The sequence below is a fragment of the Microtus pennsylvanicus genome, chromosome 2, assembly GCF_037038515.1.
Source record: "Microtus pennsylvanicus isolate mMicPen1 chromosome 2, mMicPen1.hap1, whole genome shotgun sequence".
NCBI lineage: Eukaryota > Metazoa > Chordata > Mammalia > Rodentia > Cricetidae > Microtus > Microtus pennsylvanicus.
Window position 1 is genome coordinate 152,320,610 of NC_134580.1, and position 12,444 is coordinate 152,333,053.

The window sequence follows — 12,444 nt, forward strand, 5'->3', positions numbered from 1 at the left end:
ATATTGTATACAGGGAAGGTATAAATTTGGATCTACACAACCCAAGAAAGACCTGGATAGGTTAAAAATGTTCAACAAAAGCCTTAAAGCAACCACTGACAAGAAAATGACAGAAAGAACATGGGAATGTAGTGTAAAGAGGCATAAGAGGAAACAGTAGAAAGATGGGCACAGGAGAGAAATGTGGAATAAACAGATGGAAGGTTTATTTTCCAACACAAAACAGAAATGGCTTAAATGTGGAAAAGCAGACTGGAGAGATGGCTCAGCAGCTAAAAGCACTTGTTGCTCTTGCAGAGGACCTGGGTTTGGTTCCTAGTACCTACATGATAGTTCATGTCATCCATAACTTGAGTTTTGGAAATCCAGTGCTCTCTTTAGAATCCCACAGGCACCAGGTATGCACATGGTGTATGTACTTCACATGCAGGCAAAACACATATGTGACTAAATCCAAAAACCACTAAAGCAGTGATTACCAAGATGGACACAAAGCCAAGCCCTAGGGTGCCTATGTATAAAATCCTCTGGGCTGTTGTGTGATGGCACATGCCTTTAATTCTAGCATTTAGGTGCAGAGGCAGATGGATATCTATGAGTATGAGGCCCTCTGATCTCCATAACGAGTTCCATAGACTCTGTGTCAAAAACTACCCCTCTAGGGACAGACGTGCCTTACATCTGACACCTCAGCACTTAAGGTTGCAGGGAGGTTGTTAGGAACTTCAAGACAGCCTGGGTTACAGAGTTCCAGGTACGCTTGACTACAGAGTTAACTTTTCCCTCAAAAACAAAACAAAGAAAGTAAAGGTTTGTTCACTCCAATTAGAGGGGCATCAGCAACAGACCTGTGAGACCAGCCCTCTCTCCATAAGGGAGTGTCCAATTTTGGGAGACTCTCACATGGTGATCACAGCTGCTCTGCATCTGTGCAGGAATGGTCATGTCAAGCTTAGGGAAAATAGTTATACTACACATTAAGATGCAGGGTGGAAACAGCACCTGGTCTATGTAAACAATTCCATGGAATCTGTTAAAGAAAAAAACCAGGAAACCCAACCAGGTTGCAGAATCCAAGAACATGGAAATACTAGTATATTTCTATATTCCAACAACAAACTTGTAGACGCTGAATTTAAATTCCATAACATGTATAACTTTTCAAAAATGCACTTAAGTATAAATCTAAAAATATGCATTAGGAACAAGGATGTTGGAAGTTACTCTTAGAAACTGGAGATCTAGACAGTTACTGTAGAAAAACCCAATAGTATCCATACAGTCTTCCTGAAGTAATAGATCTGATGAATTTATTAAAACCCAGCAAATTTTGTTGTAGATACAAACTTTATTCTACATTTAATGGAAAGACAAACTTGAATAGCTATGAGTTCGGTAAGAGGCTGTCAGCAGGAAAGGTGCCTGCCAGCAAGTCTGATGACCTAAATTCAATCTCTAGGTTCCATCTGGCAGAAGGAGAAAACTGATTGCCACACTGGTCCTCTGACCGCCATACATGCCCAGGGTACATGAATACTGACAAACACTCACACCAAATAAATATATTTTATGTTTGATAAAAGACTGTGTAGCATTAGAGAAGAACTAGGTATGAGATCAAGGAAACAGCAGAGCTCTAAGACCCGTCTTCCACAGGCAGGACCAGTTGACTACAAAAGGTGCAAAACCAGCTCAGTGGAGAAAGAGTGGGCAGCGAAAGGGAATTGCTACGTCAACCTTGAGTCTTACCTCAAAAGGAAGACTGAAAGCTTCATTTATAGGAGAATGAAGGTAAGTCAGAGGTGGTGCCACTTGCCTTTTCAAGGAGGAGGAAGAGAAGGGGGGAGAAGGGGAAGGAGGAGGAGGAAGGAGAGGAGGAGGAAGAAGAAGAAGAAATAATAAAAGTGAAGGCAAACCCCTTCAGAACCTAGGGCTAGGTTCTTAGGCATGATATTGATATCCAGACCTACTTTTAAAAATAGTGAACTGGGGACTTAGAGATATGGCTCAATGGCTAAGAGCACATATTGCATTTCCACAGGACCTGAGTTTGGATCCCAGTATCTATGTCAGGTGGCTCCCAAACACCCCTAACTCCAGCTTTAGGGGGGGTCTGATGTCCTCTGGCCTCTGCAGACAGGTACCACCATGTCTGGTTTTCTACTGAAATGAGATGCACCAAGTGTGGTGGTTTTATTCTCAGTGTGAGATGACGTTGAGAAGGGCAAACAGCACCCAGACCTGTCGGGAGCTGTGAACCCCCAGATCCTGAATTTTCTTGTAAACAACTTGTTTTCCTCTGCTGTGAGACAGCCTGCAGCTGCTCTGAGCACAAGACCCTCAGGAGTTCCTCATGGCGGGAGAGTGGTTTCTGGTGGGTTTGGCTGGGGCGTGGCTCAGTTAAGGATCCAGATATAAGCGGCTCTGGTACACAGTAAAGGGGGCATTCTCTACCTGTGAGTCCCCTTGCCCGGTTCACGAACTGTATGGCAGCGCATAGAGGGCAGACGGGCGTGGTGCACCGCACAGAGCAGCAGGATAGAAGGATGGAGAAATAATCTGACGTGAGAAGGAAAAAGGACTTCTCACCTCTGAGTGAGTAAAGCCTCTCTCTCACTGCTGGGCATACGTCACATTCCTTTAGCCCCAGCACTTGGGAGGCAAGTGGATCTCTGAGTTTGAAGCTAGCCTGGTCTACTACATAGGGTGTTCCAGGCTATCCAGAGCTACATAGTGAAACCCTGTCTAAAAAACAAAATAAGGAAACTCTGGTGACTGAGAATCAAGAATTCCAGCATCATAAATCACATTTGCTATGAAAGCAGCCAACATAGAGTAAACACTCCTTTCAGATAAGTGTTGTATGTTAAAGAAGTAATAACCCAGGGTTGAGGCTTGACTGTGTATGACCTTGGGCAGTGCCTCGTTTCTTTCTAGAGAATCTTACACAAAACTTTCCTACATTAACTTTTACCTCATCAAATGTACTCCAGACAGATGCCCCTCAGAAACCTAAGCGACATTATTAAGAAAGAGAATTACAGACCAATCTCACTCGCGAACATTGATGCAAAAATACTATATAAAATACTGGCAAGAACACATCAGAACCATCATCCACCATGATCAAGATGGCTTCATCCCAGAGATGCAAGGATGGTTCAACATATGTAAATCTGTCAACGTAATCCACCATATAAACAAGCTGAAAAATAAGAGCCACATGATCATCTCATTAGATGCCTAAATGCTTTTGACAAAATACAATATCCCTTCATGATAAAGGTCTTGGAGAGAGCAGGGATACAAGGAACATAATAAAGGAAATATACAGCAAGCCATCAGCCAACATCAAACTAAATGGAAAAAAAACTCACAGCTATCCTACTGAAATCAGGAACAAGACAAGGTTGTCCACTCTCTCCATATCTATTCAATATAGTTCTTGAGGTCCTAGGTAGAGCAATAAGACCCCAAAAGGAGATCAAGGGGATACAAATTGGAAAAGAAGTCAAACTTTCACTGTTTGCTGATGATATGATAGTTTACATAAGTAATCCCAAAAATTCTACCAAGGAACTTCTACAGCTCATAAACACTTTTAGCAATGTAGCAGGATACAAGATTAACTCAAAAAAATCAGTAGCCCTCCTATACACAGGTGATAAGAGGGCTGGGGAAGAAATCAGAGAATCAACACCCTTCACAATAGCCACAAATAGCATAAAATACCTCAGAGTAACTCTAACCAAGCAAGTGGAAGACATGTATGACAAGAACTTTGAATCTTTGAAGAAAGAAATTGAAGACACCAGAATGTGGAAAGATCTCCCACGCTCTTGGGTAGGCAGAATTAACATAGTAAAATGGCAATTTTACCAAAAGCAATCTACAGATTCAACGCAATGCCCATCAAAATACCAGAAAAATTCTTCAAAGACCTCGAAAGAACGGTACTCAACTTCATATGGAAAAGCAAAAAACCCAAGATAGCCAAAACAATCCTGTACAATAAATGAATTCCTGGAAGCATCACAATCCCTGGCTTCAAACTCTACTACAGAGCTACAGTACTGAAAACAGCCTGGTATCGGCATAAGAACAGACAGGAGAACCAATGGAACCAAACAGAAGACCTGGATATCAATCCACACATCTTCGAACACCTGATATTGGACAAGGAAGCAAAATTATCAAATGGAAAAAGAAAGCATATTTAACAAGTGGTGCTGGCATAACTGGATATCAACATGTAGAAAAATGAAAATAGACCCATATCTATCACCATGCACAAAACTCAAGTCCAAATGGATCAAAGACCTCAACATAAAGCCTCAACACTGAACCTTATAGAAGAGAAAGTGGGAAGTACACTTGAACGCATTGGCACAGGGAACCACTTCCTAAATAGAACCCCAGCAACACAGATACTGAGAGAAACAATAAATGAGATCTCCTGAAACTGAAAAGCTTCGGTAAAGCAAAGGACACAGTCAACAAGATAAAATGACAGCCTACAGAATGGGAAAAGATCTTCACTAACCCCACATCAGACAGAGGTCTGATCTCCAAAATATACAAAGAACTCAAGAAATTGGACACGAAAAGATCACATAATCCAACAAAAAATGGAGTACAGACATAAACAGAGAACTCTCAACAGACAAATCTAAAATGGCTGAAAGACACTTAAGGAAATGTTCGACATCCTTAGTCATCAGAGAAATGCAAATCAAAACAACTCTGAGACTCCATCTTAAACCTGTAAGAATGGCCAAGATCAAAAACACTGATGACAACTTATGCTGGAGAGGTTGTGGGGAAAAGGGAACACTTCTGCATTGCTGGTGGGAATGCAAGCTGGTACAACCCCTTTGGATGTCAGTGTGGCGATTTCTCAGAAAATTAGGAAACAACCTTCCTCAAGACTCAATCATACCACTTTTGGGTATATATCCAAAGGATGCTCGATTGTGCCACAAGGACATGTGCTCAACTATATTCATAGCAGCTTTGTTTGTCATAGCCAGAACCTGAAAACAACCTAAATGCCCCTTGACCGAAGAATGGATAAGAAAAATGTGGTACATTTACACAATGAAGTACTACACAGCAAAAAAAATAATGACAGCTTGAATTTTGCAGGAAAATGGAGCTAGAAAACATTATTTTGAGTGAGGTAACCCAGACACAGAAAGACAATTATGACATGTACTCACTCATAGGTGGTTTTTAAACATAAAGCAAAGAAAGCCAGCCTACAAACCACAATCCCAGAGAACTTAGACAACAATGCAGACACTAAGAGAGACTTACATAGAGTTAAACTACATGGGAAGTAGACAGTAGAATAAGAATTAGGGGCTGGAGAGATGGCTCAGAGGTTAAGAGCACTGAGTACTCTTCCAGAGGTCCTCAGTTCAATTCCCAGCTTCCACATGGTGGCTCACAACCATCTGTAATGAGATCTGGTGCCCTCTTCTGGCATGTAGGCACACATGCAGGCACAATACTGTAACAATAATAAATAAATCTTTAAAGAAAAGAGAAAAAAAAAAAAGAAAAAGACCTCCTGAGTAAATTGAGAGCATGGGGACCTTGGGGGAGGATTGAAGGGAGGATGGGAGAGGCAGGGACAGGAGCAGAGAAAAATGTAAAGCTCAATAAATATCAATTTAAAAAATCATTAGGAAACATTTTATTGTTTATTTTTTCTACCATTGGTCTCTGGGCTACCCAGCCTCCTGTTGCTGGTTATCTAGACAGTGTAGGGCATGGGCTCCTTCTTTTGGCGTGGGCCTCAAACTAGACCAGTCATTGGTTGGTCACTCCTACAAGTTCTGCACCTCTATTGCCCCAACACATGTTGAAGGTGGGATAGATTGCAGGTTGTAAGTTGAATCTGCAGAAGAGAAAGTGAGGAATACCCTTGGATGCATTGGTACAGGAGACAACTTCCTGAAGAGAACACTGATAGCACAGACGCTAAGACCAACAGTTGATAAACCGAACCTCACAAAGCTGAAAAGTTTCTGTAAGATAAAGGGCATAGTCAATAGGGCAAAGCAAGAGCCTGCACATTGGGGAAAGATTTTCATCAACACCACATCTGATAGGTAACATCCAGAATATATAAAGAACTCAAGAAACTAGATATCAAGAAAACAAATGATCCAATTTAAAATGGGGGTACAGGGGCTGGAGAGATGGCTCAGAGGTTAAGAGCACTGACTGGTCCTGAGTTCAATTCCCAGCAACCATATGGTGGCTCACAGCCATCTATGATGAGATCTGGTGCCTTCTTCTGGCATGCAAGCATACATGGAAGGACTGTTGTATACATAATAAATAAATAAATCTTTTTAAAACATTAAAAAATAAAATATGGGTACAGATTTAAACAGAATTCCCAGTGGAGAACCAGTTCCCACAAGCTGTCCCCTGACCCTTGGCAGACATACTGTGACAATACATAGCTGCAGCACAGATGTTCATCAATGTGTGTACGAGTGAATAAATAAATACAATAAGAAATTTAAAAATATACAAAAGTCCTGAAATCCTTTTTAGCCTTGAAGCCATCAATCCCAGTTGAGAACTCCTTCCATCGCCTGCCGTGAAGAGAGGGGGAGATCTGTCTCCTGACAGGACAGATGGGCTGTGTCTAGGCTGTTCGTGTTGTCTTAGTCCTGATTTTGTTGCTGCCTGTGAAGGTTTGGCTGTGCCATCCCTGGACCTGCTCAGTTTCTCTGCCTTAGTGTATGTGCCTACGTATGAACATGTGTGGGTGGGTATGCACTTGTTTGCATATCCATGTGTATAGGAGTTGGGACTCCACTCTGAGATGGACCGCGTGGCAGCCACTGCTGCTTGACCAAGTTCTAACATTTTGATCTTGTGGATCCCAATTCTCCAATAACAGATTTCTTTGCCAAAGCAGTACTCCAGATCAAGCGGAATTGAAAACATATAACAACAGGTTTATTTGAGCAAAGCAAATCCCTCCTGAGTGCTCTCCAGTCCCAGAGATAGAGGCTGGAGAAGTTGTGTGCCTAGACTAAAGGAGATTATATAGGTTAGAGGCGAGGTGTGGCAATGTGTTTCCACAAACTGGGTCAACAGCTGACTGCTTTAGGTGGGGACTTGGGTGGCTGGCAACTTCAGGGGAGAAAGCTGCCATAGCTGCTAAGGATGCCTTTGTTTGAAGCTACACTGAGTGGGCGGGGTTTATTTGGAGAGACAGGACTGGGACTTCCCAGATGATGCAGGAGGGAGCTGGAGGTTCCAACTGAACCCTCACAATTTTGCCTTTCCCGTGGGCTTCAATGGAGGGTGAGGATGTATACAATGGTTTTAAACAAAATAATTCTTCTGTCTATTGGGAAAAAGTTCCGGTCACCATGGAACCATATAGCGTGATAACTCTGCCTGCTTCTGCACAAGTTAACACCGAGCTGCTAGAAAATCTAGATAAGCAACATAAGCTTGATAAATAAGGTGCACATGATAATCAAGACTTATGAATTCTAAGGTCTACCCAGGCTCACAGTAATATTTCTCTAGCTTCATCTTTGCTCACTTTTTTTTTTTTTTTTTTTTTTTTTTTTTTGGTTTTTCGAGACAGGGTTTCTCTGTGGTTTTGGAGCCTGTCCTGGAACTAGCTCTTGTAGACCAGGCTGGTCTCGAACTCACAGAGATCCGCCTGCCTCTGCCTCCCGAGTGCTGGGATTAAAGGCGTGCGCCACCACCGCCCGGCCATCTTTGCTCACTTTTAAGCTTCAGCTATTTGGATAAACTAAGCCATGTAAGAAACTGCAATGTTCTGTAATGGAGTGGCTGACCCCCCCCCCCCAGAAAGTCCCTTTTCCCCAGGCCAGGCATTTAGATTAAAACAAACAAGAGATGTTCCTATCTCCAGCAAGAGGAACTTGTGGCCCTTCTTCCTTTAGCACAAAGGACTGGTGCCTATTAACTTGTCAAGGTCAATGCTAACTCCTCAATTCCTGGTCACAAGCCACACCTCATCTCACGTGCCCCCTTTCTCCCACTTAACCTTTGTGCAATTACAGAGTGGAAATAGATGTAGCCTTTTTTCCATAAAAGAGCAGCCATCCCGATCCACCCTCAGACTGTGCGGAAGAGCACAGGAATATGAAAACTTGTATGCCTATAGCCTATAAGCACATTCTAGGGATCTTGGGGCTGATCGCTGCTGTAAACAAGCTACCCAACCCTTTGCTCTACATTCTCCCCAGAGATGGGAAAAGCAGTTAAAACAGACCCTCAGCTATGTAAACATCTTGAACTAATACCCTGTAATCAGAGGTTTTAAATCTCTACTTCAACTTGGGGGTGCACTCCCCAGTGGTCATAAATCCGGACCCCAGGAATGCATTCCCCAGAGACTGTAAATCCCATCTCCAGGGATGGACTCCCCTGCTGCTTACTGTCTTTTGTCATAAAAAGACACTTATGGTCCCTTCTTGGGGTCACAGAGCCAGATACCCTAACTAGTTAAAAGTTTTTGTACCCTGCAATTATGAAATAAAGTTGCTTCTGGTTAATAGACTTTGGTGATAAAGAATATTATCCAAAGATGTGTTACATTTGTTTACACTGTGGAACATTTGTTTAATGATCAAAGATGTGTTGTGTTCTTTTATGTTGCATTTGTTTAACTCTGTGAAGCTGTGATCCTTTGCCTGCCTAAAACACCTGATGGTCTAATAAAGAGCTAGTAGCGAGGCAGAAGAGAGGATAGGTGGGTCAGGCAGACAGAATAAATAGGAGGAGAAACTGGGAGGAGAGGAGGCCATTAGGGGCCAGTCACCCAGCTACACAGAAAGTCATGGAGAAAGAAGTAAAGAAAGGTATATAGAAATAGAGAAAGACAAAACCCAGAGGCAAAAGATAGATGGGATAATTTAAGAAAAGCTAGCTAGAAACAAGCCAAGCTAAGGCCAGACATTTCTAATTAAGAATAAACCTCCAAGTGTGATTTGTTTGGGAGCTGGGTGGTGGGCCCTCCTAAAGAGCCAAAAAAGTAAAAAACAACATTTTGGCATTTCCAGCATGAGGCTAGAGTAAAAGAAAATCCAACAACACTCCGGTGGTCTGATTCCCATTATTTGTGCATCCCCAGGACCTAACAGCGCCAATCTCCTCCTTCCCCTCGCAGACTCCATCCTCGCCTGCGGGATGTTCATGTCTGGAGCCTTTTCTATGTCACGTGATACAGAGCAGTCCCAGTTCCCCAGGCTGTTCCCTGTGCTGCCCTTTATCCTTGTCCCAGCCCGGCCACCCTGATCTTCCTTCTGTTCTCAAAGTATCACCTTACAGAGCCACTCCATGACAGATTCAGGTGGGTCCTGGCCTCACAAACATGGCTGTCACCCAGCTGTGATCATGAACAGATGTAGCGACCTCGGGACTTGAGGCCATTCCTGGGCCGGGCAGATCTGAATGAATCCACATCATTCCCTCAGGGCAGTGCTTCTCAGAACCTACCTTCTTGCTTTCCCCAATCCTCCATCTTTTCATAGCTCAATCTCTGCTCCCAGGAGCCCATTACCCCCTCAGAGGAAGCTGGCTCTGGTTGTTGCAGGGTGAGCAGTGACTCTGCGGGCCATCCGAGGAGGGAATAGGTGTTTTGCTTGCTCCCTGTTGCATCTTCATGGCCCAGGGCTCTACATCCTGTGTCATCACCTGACATACAGCACTGGTACGGACTGTAGAACACACTACACTCAGGTTTTCCTGTCCTAAGGGCTCTGATTTGCTCAGGGACAAAGAACCCAGGCAGCCTTGCTTCTCTTGTGTCCAGGTTGTCAGGCTTCACAGAGCTAAGAGACGGCCACAAGTCTCCTGAGGGGCATGGTGCAGCAAAAATGCCTACGAGGCCTATTCTCTCTCTCTCTCTCTCTCTCTCTCTCTCTCTCTCTCTCTCTCTCTCTCTCTTCTCTTTCTCTCTAAGCTTTATCCAACAATGGTACAAAGCCTGGAGCTCAGTCTTCTGGCAGTTGTGAGGGCAAAGGTATAGCAGTAGCCAGCTTGAGCACCACACACTGACAGGGGCCAGATCCTCTACTGTACCAGGCTTACATGGAGCCACACACAAAGCCCTTTGTTCCCTGGAGCTTCATTTCTGGTAAATATATGTTTCTGTCATGTCGTTCCCCCCCCCCCCCAGCCAGTAGTAACAGCGGGCAAACCATTACAGTGGCTGTCCCAGGCAGTGCACTGTAGCTTTGGGCTTTCACACACACTTCATTTCCCATTTTCCCTGCCAGGAGCATCAGGGACTTCACGAACCTACAAGGAACATCTATTTTATTTTATTTTATTTTTTAGCTGTTTCACTATGTAGCCCAGGCTAGTCTTGAATTCCTGTCTTCCTACCACACTCAAGCTCCCAAGTGCTGAGATTACAGGTAAACCAGCACATCACGCCTGGTGAGCTTGTACCCTGTTAACTTTTCCTGGGAAGACATGACCATGTCTGTCCACTCCAGATAGGGTGCTGGCGACAGAACAAAGAAATAATTCCACCAAAGTCATGGTCAGCCCATGAGGTGATGAGGCCTGCTTGGCGCAGGAGTGACTCCTGAATGGCTGCAGCACTGCAAAGTCCCGCCCATGGTGGATGGGGACCTCACAGACGCTACCACGGAAGCCTCACTTGTAGCAGGGGAGAGCAGGGAGTGTCAGCACCATTACCACAGACCTGCTATTCTTGCATTGTCCTGCTTAGTTTATTTTGCCATGGCGACCAGGCCAAGTTAATCTGTTCTCTCAGATGGCTTCATGCTTATGCCAAAAAGAAAAAGACCTAATATAGCTCCTTTAAAAAAAAAAAGTAGACACAAACCTTTCAAACAATGCAAAAATGCAAACAATACTGGTTTTAAGGCAACCTGGCCTTAAACTCACAGATCTCTGCCTGCCTGTGAAGCACAGGCCACCAAGCCCTCCTGTAAATGAGAGTTCTGGTGAATGTGTGATGCCGTTCGGATTTATCCAGTTTACTGACAAAAAACAAAACAAAAAAAAAACCCCACACCAATAAATGCATGATACTATACGATCCAAATTTTATTAATAAAAAAAAAAGATAAGCCAGGTAATGGTGGTGCACACCTTTAATCCCAGCACTCAGGTTCTGAGTTCAATTCCCATCAACCACATGTTAGCTCACAACCATATGTAATGAGATCTGCTGCCCTCTTCTGGCCTGCAGGCAGACATTCAGGCAGAACAATGTATACATAATAAATAAATCTTCAAAGAAAAAAAGATTGAATATGTTTGGGTCTGAAATGTCCCCCACAGATCCAAGTGTTTGAATACTTGGTCCTCAGTTGGCAGTGCTGTTCTGGGAGCTAATAAAACCTTTAAGACTGTGGAGGGAGGGGGGCTTTGAGGGTTACAGCTTTAGGTCCTGAGCAAAGCTTCTTGATTCACTAAGATGTGAACAGGACATGTGACAGTTGCTCCAGGTTCCATGATGGACTGACTCCCCTGAAAACTGCTACTTAGGATAAATCCTTCCTTGTTTTTGTTAAGTAGCCTGTCTCAGCAACGAGGAAGCAAACATCTAAGGGTATGCGAAGCATTACTAGCTGTTTGTTGGGTGTAAAACTGTGGCTTGGGACCCCCCCCCCCCACACACACACATGCACTTTTGCTAAGAGCCATACAGATCTATGTTGCTGCTGTAGGGAGCAGGTATGAGATCAAGTTACCTTCCCAGTGACTGCGGCCCTTGGTATGACTGTGGACAGCTCCCCACTGCGGCCCTTGGTATGACTGTGGACAGCTCCCCACTGCGGCCCTTGGTATGACTGTGGACAGCTCCCCACTGCGGCCCTTGGTATGACTGTGGACAGCTCCCCACTGCGGCCCTTGGTATGACTGTGGACAGCTCCCCACTGCGGCCCTTGGTATGACTGTGGACAGCTCCCCACTATGCTCTACAGGTTAGACCCTTCCTGGGCTGGGCCATAGCCAGTGTCTACTGTTTTCCACGGGACATAGATACTATTGCTTGCTTGCTACTGGACTTGGTAATGCATGTCCTGGTTGATGTTGCCAGGGCTCTAAAATGGGTGGGAGGCCCTGATACCTCTTTTCCTTTCCCTGTAATCTGCCCTTTCTGGTGTCACATGACCCTGCAGTAGGCTTCAGAGTTGTGAAGACAAGTGACATAACTCAGGAGGCTGAAGGAGAATTGCTGTGAACGCGAGGCTTTATTGCAGGACTATCTCAAAACAAAAAGATGCTATGGCTGTCAGAGGCTTTTTTGGTGAGGGAGCTGCAGTCAGCCTCCAAGCCCCAGCGAGCACCTCACCAGCTGGGTCCGGGTCAGAATCTTCCTGTCACGTTGGCTTTTTTTTTTTTTTTTTTTTTTTTTTTTTTTTTTTTTTTTTTTTTTTGCCTCCTGAGTGC